We start from the raw sequence: 10,344 nt of genomic DNA on the forward strand, positions 1-10,344 counted from the left end.
CATATTTTTCCATTTTAATGCATTTTTTTCGCTATTATATAAATATCTACGATGTGTCAACGATTTAAAAAGAAATTTACCTTAATTTTTTTTCCATTTTTAATGCATTTTTTTCCAATTTTTTGGCTATAACTCTCTAAAAATGCTTATATAGTTATTTCCTTTACAAACCCGAGCAACGCCGGGCGATACTGCTAGTACATACATATTAGCATATATATATTAAATGAAAGAATGGAGTCGAACGAAGATGTTAACAAAATTCCTTTACTCTCGACACATGTTTCCAAGACAGCATATTTTCATTCCGAAGGAATAAAGGGTGCATTATGCAATCTTCTCATCAGGAAAGAAAGGAAGCCTCTCTCGACAACAAGACAAACAAAAAATTTTCGATGATTGCCTACATGGTAATATACATATATATACACATATTTATAGTAAATGATATAATTTAAAGAATAAGCGAAAATTAAATAATTATCCATATCGATATCTCATTATAATGATTGCGCTTCGAAGTATTTTTTGTATATTTGGGTGGAAAGAATTTCTTATCGCATGTTAAGAGAGGAATGTAGAAGATCATTCTTCCCTCTGATTGGATTTAATTAATCAATAAAATCTTTCCCCTCGTTATTGATTGCAGAATCACAATCTATACGACTCCACTTTTTTTTTGTGCGGTTAAGCACTTCATGATAGACGACACCCTTCATATCACAACACAGATAAAATATCCTTAGGGTGCTGTCTTCGTCTGTGAATAGGTTCTCCTTTTCGATACTAATGAGTCAACCAAGGAAACTTTGACATAGCAAAATCACTTTGTAACATAAAACTTACCTGATAAAATTTTTTAAATTCAGGAAAAAATATTGAATTCGTTGGGAATTTATCATTTATCCTACGAATGCTAAATTATTATTTATAAAGAGAAGTTATAGTAACAACAACATGACTTATATTTCCTTTTATTGTTTGTTTACTTCTCGGTTATCACAAAGCTTGGGTGTGGGAAGGATTAAGGTGCGAACGTAGTAGTCATAGTAAGTAGGAAGTTGAATGTAAAATACGTTGACTTATGTACTTTCTCGTTCTATTTTTAATGCATTGTCTAGTTTATATTGTCTACTACAGATATCTATCTGTCTGCCTATCTATCTATCTATCTATCTATCTATCTATCTATCTATCTATCTATCTATCTATCTATCTATCTATCTATCTATCTATATATCTATATGCACACACGTATATATGTATATATGCATGTGTGTGTATATATATAAGTCCGTATGCATTTTTGTATACATATATATGTTGATATATACACACACACACATATATATATATATACATATATATATATACATATTTTGCTTATATATATATATAATATATATATATATATATATCACCAAGTAAGTCAGGGGTTGTGAATTCAACCCACTAAGGGATAATACTTATCCAATATACTGTTGGTATAATACCCAAATTATTAATACTCAAGCGTTTTTAATTGCAATGCAATTAACTTACTTATTGTATTAAATGGGTGAAGGTAAAGAAATATTTTACCATTAATTTATATAATATATATATATATATATATATAAGCAACATAGAAGAAGGTAGAAAATGCGAATATAAGTTTACTCGTGAGTAAAGAAGAGAGACAGAGAGAGACGGAAAAATGGAAAATGTCCCTTGTATGTGAAAAACTATAGAAATATTATAAACAACGCATTTCATTTCATTTTTCCACAATTTAATTGTTTTTCATACTTTAAGTTGAAAAAGTCATAAAGGCTGAAACCGGTACTAAAATATTCATCATAAAATAATTTTAGCATTTTCTACCTTGTCTTATTTTGCTTATACATATCAACTCGTGTGTTCCTTTTCAACCTTCTGCACGCACACACACACATACACACACACACACACACACACACGCACGCGGCACACACACACACACACACACACACACACACACACACAAACACACACACACATATTATATATATATATATATATATATATTTAAGTAGGTGAAGAATTATCCTATGTTTATCGTCAGCATGAAAATTCGTTTAACCGAAACCTGGGTAGCAAATTCACGTCAGAAAACACGGTTTTTGAAGCGACCTGTCAAGGGTAGTAAGAAACTCGGGTTCATGTGCAGAAATTTGTTTGTTGTATATGAATAAATGAAAGAATGGAGTCGAACGAAGATGTTAACAAAATTCCTTTACTCTCGACACATGTTTCGAAGACAGCATATTTTCATTCCGAAGGAATAAAGGGTGCATTATGCAATCTTATCATCAGGAAAGAAAGGAAGCCTCTCTCGACAACAAGACAAACAAAAAATTTTCGATGATTGCCTACATGGTAAACAGCGATAATGAGTGTTTTTTTTTTTAAATCCGTTAGGAGAATTGACGTCAAAAATGGATAGTAGGAGGAAGGAAAGGGATAAAGTAATAATGGGTAGGGGACAGTATGTTTGCTGTATGTATGGAAATGTGTGGGTGTGTGCTTGTGTTAATGAGTGCGTGTGTTTGTGTGTGTTTGTATGTGTATGTGTATAACTGCATTTGTGGCTGTGTGTGTGAGAGAGAGACAGACGTCAAAGATAGATAGTAGTAAGGGAAGGTATAAAGGAGTAATAAGTAGGGAACAAGTGGAGAGGGAAGTGTATGTTGATTGAAAGAATGTTCGAAGGCTTAGGAAAGAATTTCTCTATAGCAGTGGGGTGGATGTGAAGCTAATTGTTCAAACCACAGTGACAACCGTTATCATTTATATGAGTAGAAAGTGTGTTTCTGCCAGCGTTTACATTTGTACGATTTTTCTATTAGTGTGTTTATTAGGGGAACCTTAGCGAAAAGAATATGGAAGAGTTCAGAGTTACAAATGTTACAAAATCTCCTGCCCTTATCAAAAGGACGGGTGAAGAATCTTTGTGTAGCAGCTTGGTATTATGGGAAGATATAATTTGTGAAAGATTCCTAGTGTTAGAGAAAGCTATTCTGACTTCGTGTGAATTGATAATAGAATAATATCTAGAATTTCTAGGAAAGTTCCTAGCAACGGCTTCACGGAACTGTAAGGGAAAGTTCGATTTAATTTGTTTTCCGAAAGGTATTACAAACCAGATATAGTTTTTTGTGGCCTTTGAATTGTTCTTAGTGTTGTTTGTGATAGTAATTGGAAAATTTCTGGGTTGGAAATTTGGGGTTGCATGGCGTTTACCTCCCCTAGTCCGTAAATAATTTATTTTATGTACAGGGGTGCTGGCATTATTAGAATTGAAATCATTATTCCTATTACGAGTTGCTTTACTATCTGAAGCAGATGCTGGTTTAGAATGAGCTGGGTCGATGTATGACACTTTTTCCTTATAACCGGCTCTTGACAAGGCGGCGCTGTAGAAGTCTGCCTTTTGGTTAAAGATGTCGACATTAGCAGATAATTTGGACAGTCTCAGAGATATGTTTTTAACTAAATTATCGGTAATTAGCGTGGCATGATTACTGAAAATGCTGATATACTTAAGATTAGTGGAAGGTTTATGATAAGGGAAGTATGAGTTATTCTGCAGATTGAGGGTAATGTCCAAGAAGTTGGCTTTAGTTAATTTATCGTCAAAAACTATGCGCAAGCCCATTCTACTAAAAAACCTAACTAATCTGTTCTTAACCTTCTGTATTTTTTGGTTCGAAGCGTTTTGGAGGTAAAGCAGACAATCGTCGCGATAAAGACACCCCCACAGATGTCCGGGAATTGGTCGGCCATTTCATAAAGAATATAAATTCCGACCAAATCGGCTATCTGGGCGCTGTCTGTACTTCCCATTATTACATCAAACGCGTTGGGGGTGTCTCTACGGACCCACAACTTGCTATCGAACTGGATGAAAGATTTTCTAGCAGTCAATATCACACTAATTTCCTCCCTGGAGAGGCCTGTCTTATTGTGTGCGTGCCATAGGGCCTTATTAAGTATAATAGGGTTGATTGAAGGATAGAAACTAGATATATCGAATTGGATAAATTTAGTGTTGGCCTTATCAGTAATAGAAGTAAACCACTCTACGACTTGAACAGAGTTGGACCATAAGCTAAGTTTTAATTTATTAATTAATATAGGGATATACTTATCTAATATGTATTTACTAAGGGTACCGATGTCTGAACTGGAAGGGCATATGAGCCGCAATGCTGGGTTAGTATGAAAGTTCTGTCTGTGGCCCTTTAAGATGAATCTGGGTTGTCTGGGGTTCAATGGTTCCGTCTTCATTTGTAATCCGTAAGTCTCCATAATCTTCTTAGTTTCTAAGTTGGCCTGCCTGAGAGTATTCCTACTGGTGGTCCTGTAATTCTTATGTATCTCCCTTTTGAGCAGTTCTAAATAATGGCTCTTGGTAAGCTTATATATATATATTTTTTTTTTCCCTCTGTCTTCACTTCTCGGGATCTTTCCTTCTCCTATGTTTCCGACGAAGAGCTCCACTCGAAACGTTAAACCCTCCTTCTTTCCTTCTTTCCTGAGCGTCCAATAATACTTTATTTGTTCCACGTCCTCGAGTTGTTGTGTTTTTTTTTTGTTTTTTTGTGTTTTCTTGTTTGGATTAACTTTATATATATATATATATATATATACATATATATATATATATATATATAAATGGCGGTGCTCCAGCAAATGGCGGTGCCCCAGCAAATGGCGGTGCCCCAGCATGGCCACAGCTCATGGGCTGAAACTAGAATCAATCAATCAATCAATCATATATATATATATATACACGCTAAAACTGTAATGTGCTAAGTTAAAATTTTGTCGCATGATTTCTTATTTTTATTTCTGTCTAATTGTAGTTAAATGGTGATGAGTTGGTGGGTTCTTTAGAAGGTCCGACGGAATGTCTTGCACTATTTGTTCCAGCTCTCTAAGTCCAAACCCTACCAATGTGGATTTTGTCTTTCTTCTTTCCAGGTAATATCGTTAAACGGACTCTCAGATACAAAGGGCAATCCGTTCTATCTCTACGGCTTTTTCCATCGGTATTTTTCCGCTGTGAGAAGGGTCGTGGCGAGATCCATACAGTATTCTTTTCTTCAGACATTGTGAAGCGTCAAGTGAGGTGCTAGCAGCTTTCTCTGAAACATTACAAGAATATTTGAAGGACGAGCTGATGTCCTCTAGAGCACGGGACATAAATATATAAAGAAAGTGTTAGTAGAGTTTACAAATTATCTCCGCCTCTGTAAGCAATTTTGAATATGCAAAAAATTTGTGTGGATTAATTTTGTGTGGATTAATTTTGTGTGGATTAATTTTGCCTGATTGCCACAATGTTTCTCAATTCGAAAGAAACCCCGGACCTCTATTCATATGGACACATGCATTCATTCAGGCCTTCCAACCTACCTACCTACCTACCTACCTACCAACATGTCTGTCTGTCTATCTAGTATTTGTATGTATTTATGTGAATGTATATCTGTGTGTAATACACACACGCACACACACACATACACACACGCACACACATACACACACACACAACACACACACAAATCATACACTGCGGCCATGCTGGAGCACCGCCTTTAGTCGAGCAAATCGACCCCAGGACTTATTCTTTGAAAGCCTATTACTTATTCTATCGGTCACTTTTACCGAACCGCTAAGTTACGGGGACGTAAACGCACCACCATCGGTTGTCAAGCGATGTTGGGGGAACAAACACAGACACACAAATATATACACACACATACATACATACATGCATACATACATACATACATACATATATATATGTGTATATATATATATATATATATATATGTATGTGTGTGTGTATGTGTGTGTGTGTGTGTATATATATATATACACACATACATATATGCGACGGGCTTCCTTCAGTTTCCGTCTACCAAATCCACTCAGGAGGCTTTGGTCGGCCGGAGGTTATAGTAGAAGACACTTGCCCAAGGTGCAACGCAGTGGGAATGAACCGGGAACCATGTGGTTGGTAAGCAAGCTACTTACCACACAGCCACTCGTGAACTTTTCAGATATCTACGACTGCCATCACCACCATCATTACCATCCTCACTAATTTTAATGTTCAGGGGAAACAATTCTTGATCTAGAAACCTACTATTATTCTCCCTTACACTCATTTACACGCACGCGCGCACAGACCCAAACACATATAGATGTGTGCCCCTGCGCAAACACATACATACGTGCATGCACAGTTATCTGGTAACATATATATATATATATTCTAACCTAAGCGAGCTGGCAGAAACGTTAGCAGGCCGGGCGAAATGCGTAGCCGTAATTGAAAGAAACACAGAGCATCTCAAAATAAATACAGTAACAAAAGGGGTAAACCCACTCACCAGTTGTGGTTTGTCTATATTTGACTTATTTACCTTTTTACCAAAGGATTCGTTGTTCAATAGACTAAGATCTCTGGATGAAGGGAGTAGAGTTTACACACCAGGGACATTGGATATAGTGACTAGGCACTGGAGCATCCGCCTTCTTGGAAGGAACTCTGGGAAGACTTCCTTCATTCTACGTGCTATCACTGACCTCTTGCCAACTCCAAATAACCTTAAAATATGAGGCACAGAAAAAGAAGACTCATCCTGCAACCGGTGTGTAACTACATTTTGATCGAGTGCACTAGGGCACCGGCTGAAGGCTGCTACAAGTGGAGACACGACAAGGTCCTTGTAGAAACCGCCTAGTTGATTGATGTGCAAAGGGTTAAAGGTGAACAAATACCAGCCAACACCACAGTTAAACGGTATCAGATTACTAAGATATGGCAACATGGCTCCAAAGAAGAAAACAAAGGCTGGGGATCCGTTTTATATTTTGCATCCAGCTTCTGACTGAAATATGTTATTAAACCTGAAGGACAGATTCGTCTTCCCAGAAGAGACAGCGGTAACATCACGCCGATCCAATATGTTCCTGCTCTCAAAGAATACGAAAGCAATCTTCGCAATCGAACTCACAGTACTCTTGGAGGACAAATTCTATATTTCCCACCAGCTAAGGAAAACTAAATATCAGGGCTTAGTCGACAAGGTTCTTGCCAAAATGATGGTACCCAGTTTAATTTCCTATTGAAGTCGGTTACCGAGCCTTTTCAGCGTGGTCGGTGCGCTATTTCCTACAGATGATGGGGCTGGAACCCAGTCAGCTGAAGAAAGCCACCTAGGATATAGGCACTCAGGTTGGCCGGCAAAGACTCGTTCAGTCATTCGTACTCCACTGGTGCAAAGCATACAGGATAAGAAGCGAAACGCTTGTGACCCTGGGATAACTGCTGACGATATGGAAGTGTAACCAGCGTTGCAATGGATTGCAATGGGTTTAGAAGAGCTTGCAAAATCTCTGAGTAACTGCTTCAGTCTGTGTTTGAGGCGGAGCACCCCTGATGTTTATTTCACCTATACATCTTAGAGTGATGCACGCATAAGATAGTGGAGGAGCAACTATAATTACGCATAAAGGTTTGAAGCAAGATTTGCGCTAAAATACTCAGCTGCACGGACGGACACAGAGTCGTAGTTGCAGGCATGAGAAGCCCTTTTGGGAATCACCTCGCTTTGGGTTTAGTCCCACTGTGCGTCACCTTGAGCAAGAGTTTTCTACTATAGTGCCGTACCAACTAATGCCTTGTAAGTGAATTTGCATCTGTGGGCATATAAGTATATATGTGTGTGCGTGTGTGTGCGTGCGTGTGTATACGTGCATGTGTGTGCGTGTGTGCGTCTGTGTGTGTGTGTATGTGTGTGTGTGTCTGTGTGCGTGTGCGTGTGTGTACTAGCAATAATACCCGGCGTTGCACGGGTCAAAGTAGTAAATACTTAGAGGGTCTGGTTATGTTTCAGTCTACATTACAGTAGTCCGGACCTCAATCGGTAGTGCAAAAATGAATAGGGCACTCCAACTTTTTATAGAGTTTTATTTAGGTTAAGGTTAGAGTTGACAATGCAATCCGACATCACTAAGTCTATGACAAATAAGTGTTTATCCGTCCATGTAGTCACTCGTGTTGTATACCTCTCTGTATCAGTGCTGCCCGGCGCTATCCGATTATGCAAAGTTGTAGTGAGCATTGCAAAGGTGTGTAGGATTATATTTGGGTTTATCAGATGTAGACACAGAGAGTGAATCATCAAATGTGTATTTCACAAGAGAGCATTTCTGGGGAATGGACTGTTTAAACAATCGTTAAGTACGACCGTCATTAAAATGGGGAGAGTGATTGAATGTTGATTAGTTGTCATGATGCATGTATGGGTAGCATGTAAGCAAAAACCGAATAGTGGCTATGACCAACTTACTGTGAGGGAAGTAGGTGAAAGACAGAGTAATCGAATGGTTGGATGTGTTTCTGAAATGTGGGATTCACAACACTGTCTTAACCAGGAGGACTTCTAAGAAAGTTTTCCAGAAGGTTGTTTGCTTTTAGAAGAGAATGGATGGGGCCGTTGCAACAGGGAAATCGATCCCGTAAGTCAAATAACCCGGAGGGACACACGAAAACACGTACATAAGGGGATAACCAATTGGCCGAGGTCACGAGAAGGCGGGGATTATGCAATAGAGATCGTATCACGGTCGAACTGCAATAAGTGGCTGACCCGTCAACGGTAACCTGCGGTGTGAAATGCGTAATTCTGTAGTATAATATAGCCCAGGATCTCCTCAAGGATAAGATAGCAATGAAAGGTTAGACATCCATCGAAAGCCGGAAAGCGGTCTGTCCCTGCTATAGGACGTTTGAGTGTAACATAGGCACCGTAGCAGTCGTAAGTAATGTATTAGTAGCGGTCTTACCACCGAGTTTAACCTAAAATTGATTATTGGGAGAAGCTACCGGAAATCCCATGAAACGTCAACATATAAATACTGCAATTTTTTGCTGATTCCATACACAGTGTATCGAGCTAAGTGCAATGTAAATTGGTACATGGGCTGACTGCATTAACTGAGTTCAAATATCGCCCTGACTTCGGCTCACTTTGAATGCAGTAAGCAAAAACGCAGTATTTTCATTGTCGAAGTTTCAAGGGATTTACGGTACTGCAGTCAGTATGTGGGTTTCAAAACCTTGAAGTGTTTTTCAACGCGGAAACGCAGTGATTCCCGTCTAAGAATGAACAGTGTCTAAGAATAGATTTGGGTGCGCAATTTTAAACATTAGACTTGGCAAGAACTAAAAAGTTAGTACTCCAAATGGCGTAGTTTAGCATTAGTATGTTTGAATAAAAGTTTGGCAACAGAAGTTTGTAACGTAGTAGTGCACTGAGCCCCGGCAAAGGATGACTTTTGCTTAATTAAGTACGCCATGTTACGACCTGGTGGCCATAATCCGAATTCACAGAATTAACGTGGAATGGGTGAATTTAAAACAACACAACACCATGATTTCTTTGTAAAACTATTATTAATCACCAACATAAAAACAGCTTACAACAAATATATATACAAACAGCCAAGGCTACACCAAACGTGCAGTCAAAAGTTACAAGGGTAACATATATACACAGTTCAGAAGTTCGGACTCCATATCTTGGTTTTTCAAAAGTAGCTTTCCAAAAATTTTGGGTTTTATAAAATCCAGATTTCCAGTTTTGTAAACATTCGGTTTTCAAACGTCGGATTTCGACAGTGGATTTCGAACCGTGACTTCATAAAATCTGTCTATCAATTCGGTGTTAAACCTTGAGTTTCGAACCTTGGAATGTTATAAACTTTGTATTTCAATTCGTTGTTCAACATTGGGTTCCGAACCTTGGAATGTAGAACGTTGGATTTCGATATGATACAGAAAATTTTTTAACTGACAAGCAAAAAAGTTCTGGCGAATTCCTGGAGCATAAAATAATTTCACAAATGTCTAACACAAAGCACAAAATGCAGAAACTAAATAGGCAATCACAGCTTCCAGAATCCAATTGAACCTTGTCTCATAGAAAACTGTCACCAAAACTGGGTGTACAATTATCTCACACGCCCTGCCACAATGCAGGGTTCAAAGTTCACATAGATATTATAACATAGCTTAAAAGATTTTTGTACTTACTCAGATGTGACAAATTATTTTAAAACTGACAGGCAAAAAGTTTATTAGACGCATGCGTGGCAGTGTGGTAAGAAGTTTGCTTCCTAACCACATGGTTCCGGGTTCAATCTTACTATGTGACACCTTGAGCATGTGTCTTCTTCTATAACCTCGGGCCGACCAAAAACCTTGTGAGTGGATTTGGTGGTCGGAAACGGAAAGAAGCTGTCGTA

The 10,344-nt window shown here is 38.1% G+C and overlaps 1 long non-coding RNA gene across 1 annotated transcript in view; it reads right to left on the reverse strand.

The window, feature by feature from the left end:
* Positions 1 to 9,474: 9,474 nt before the first annotated feature.
* The window catches only part of LOC118766196, a 1,428-nt gene continuing 558 nt past the window's right edge, over positions 9,475 to 10,344 (reverse strand). Inside the window, exon 2 of the long non-coding RNA XR_005002104.1 lies at positions 9,475 to 9,840. This is a non-coding gene — a long non-coding RNA (uncharacterized LOC118766196). The remainder of the gene's footprint in view (positions 9,841 to 10,344) is intronic.

The sequence above is a fragment of the Octopus sinensis genome, linkage group LG1, assembly GCF_006345805.1.
Source record: "Octopus sinensis linkage group LG1, ASM634580v1, whole genome shotgun sequence".
NCBI classification, from domain to species: domain Eukaryota; kingdom Metazoa; phylum Mollusca; class Cephalopoda; order Octopoda; family Octopodidae; genus Octopus; species Octopus sinensis.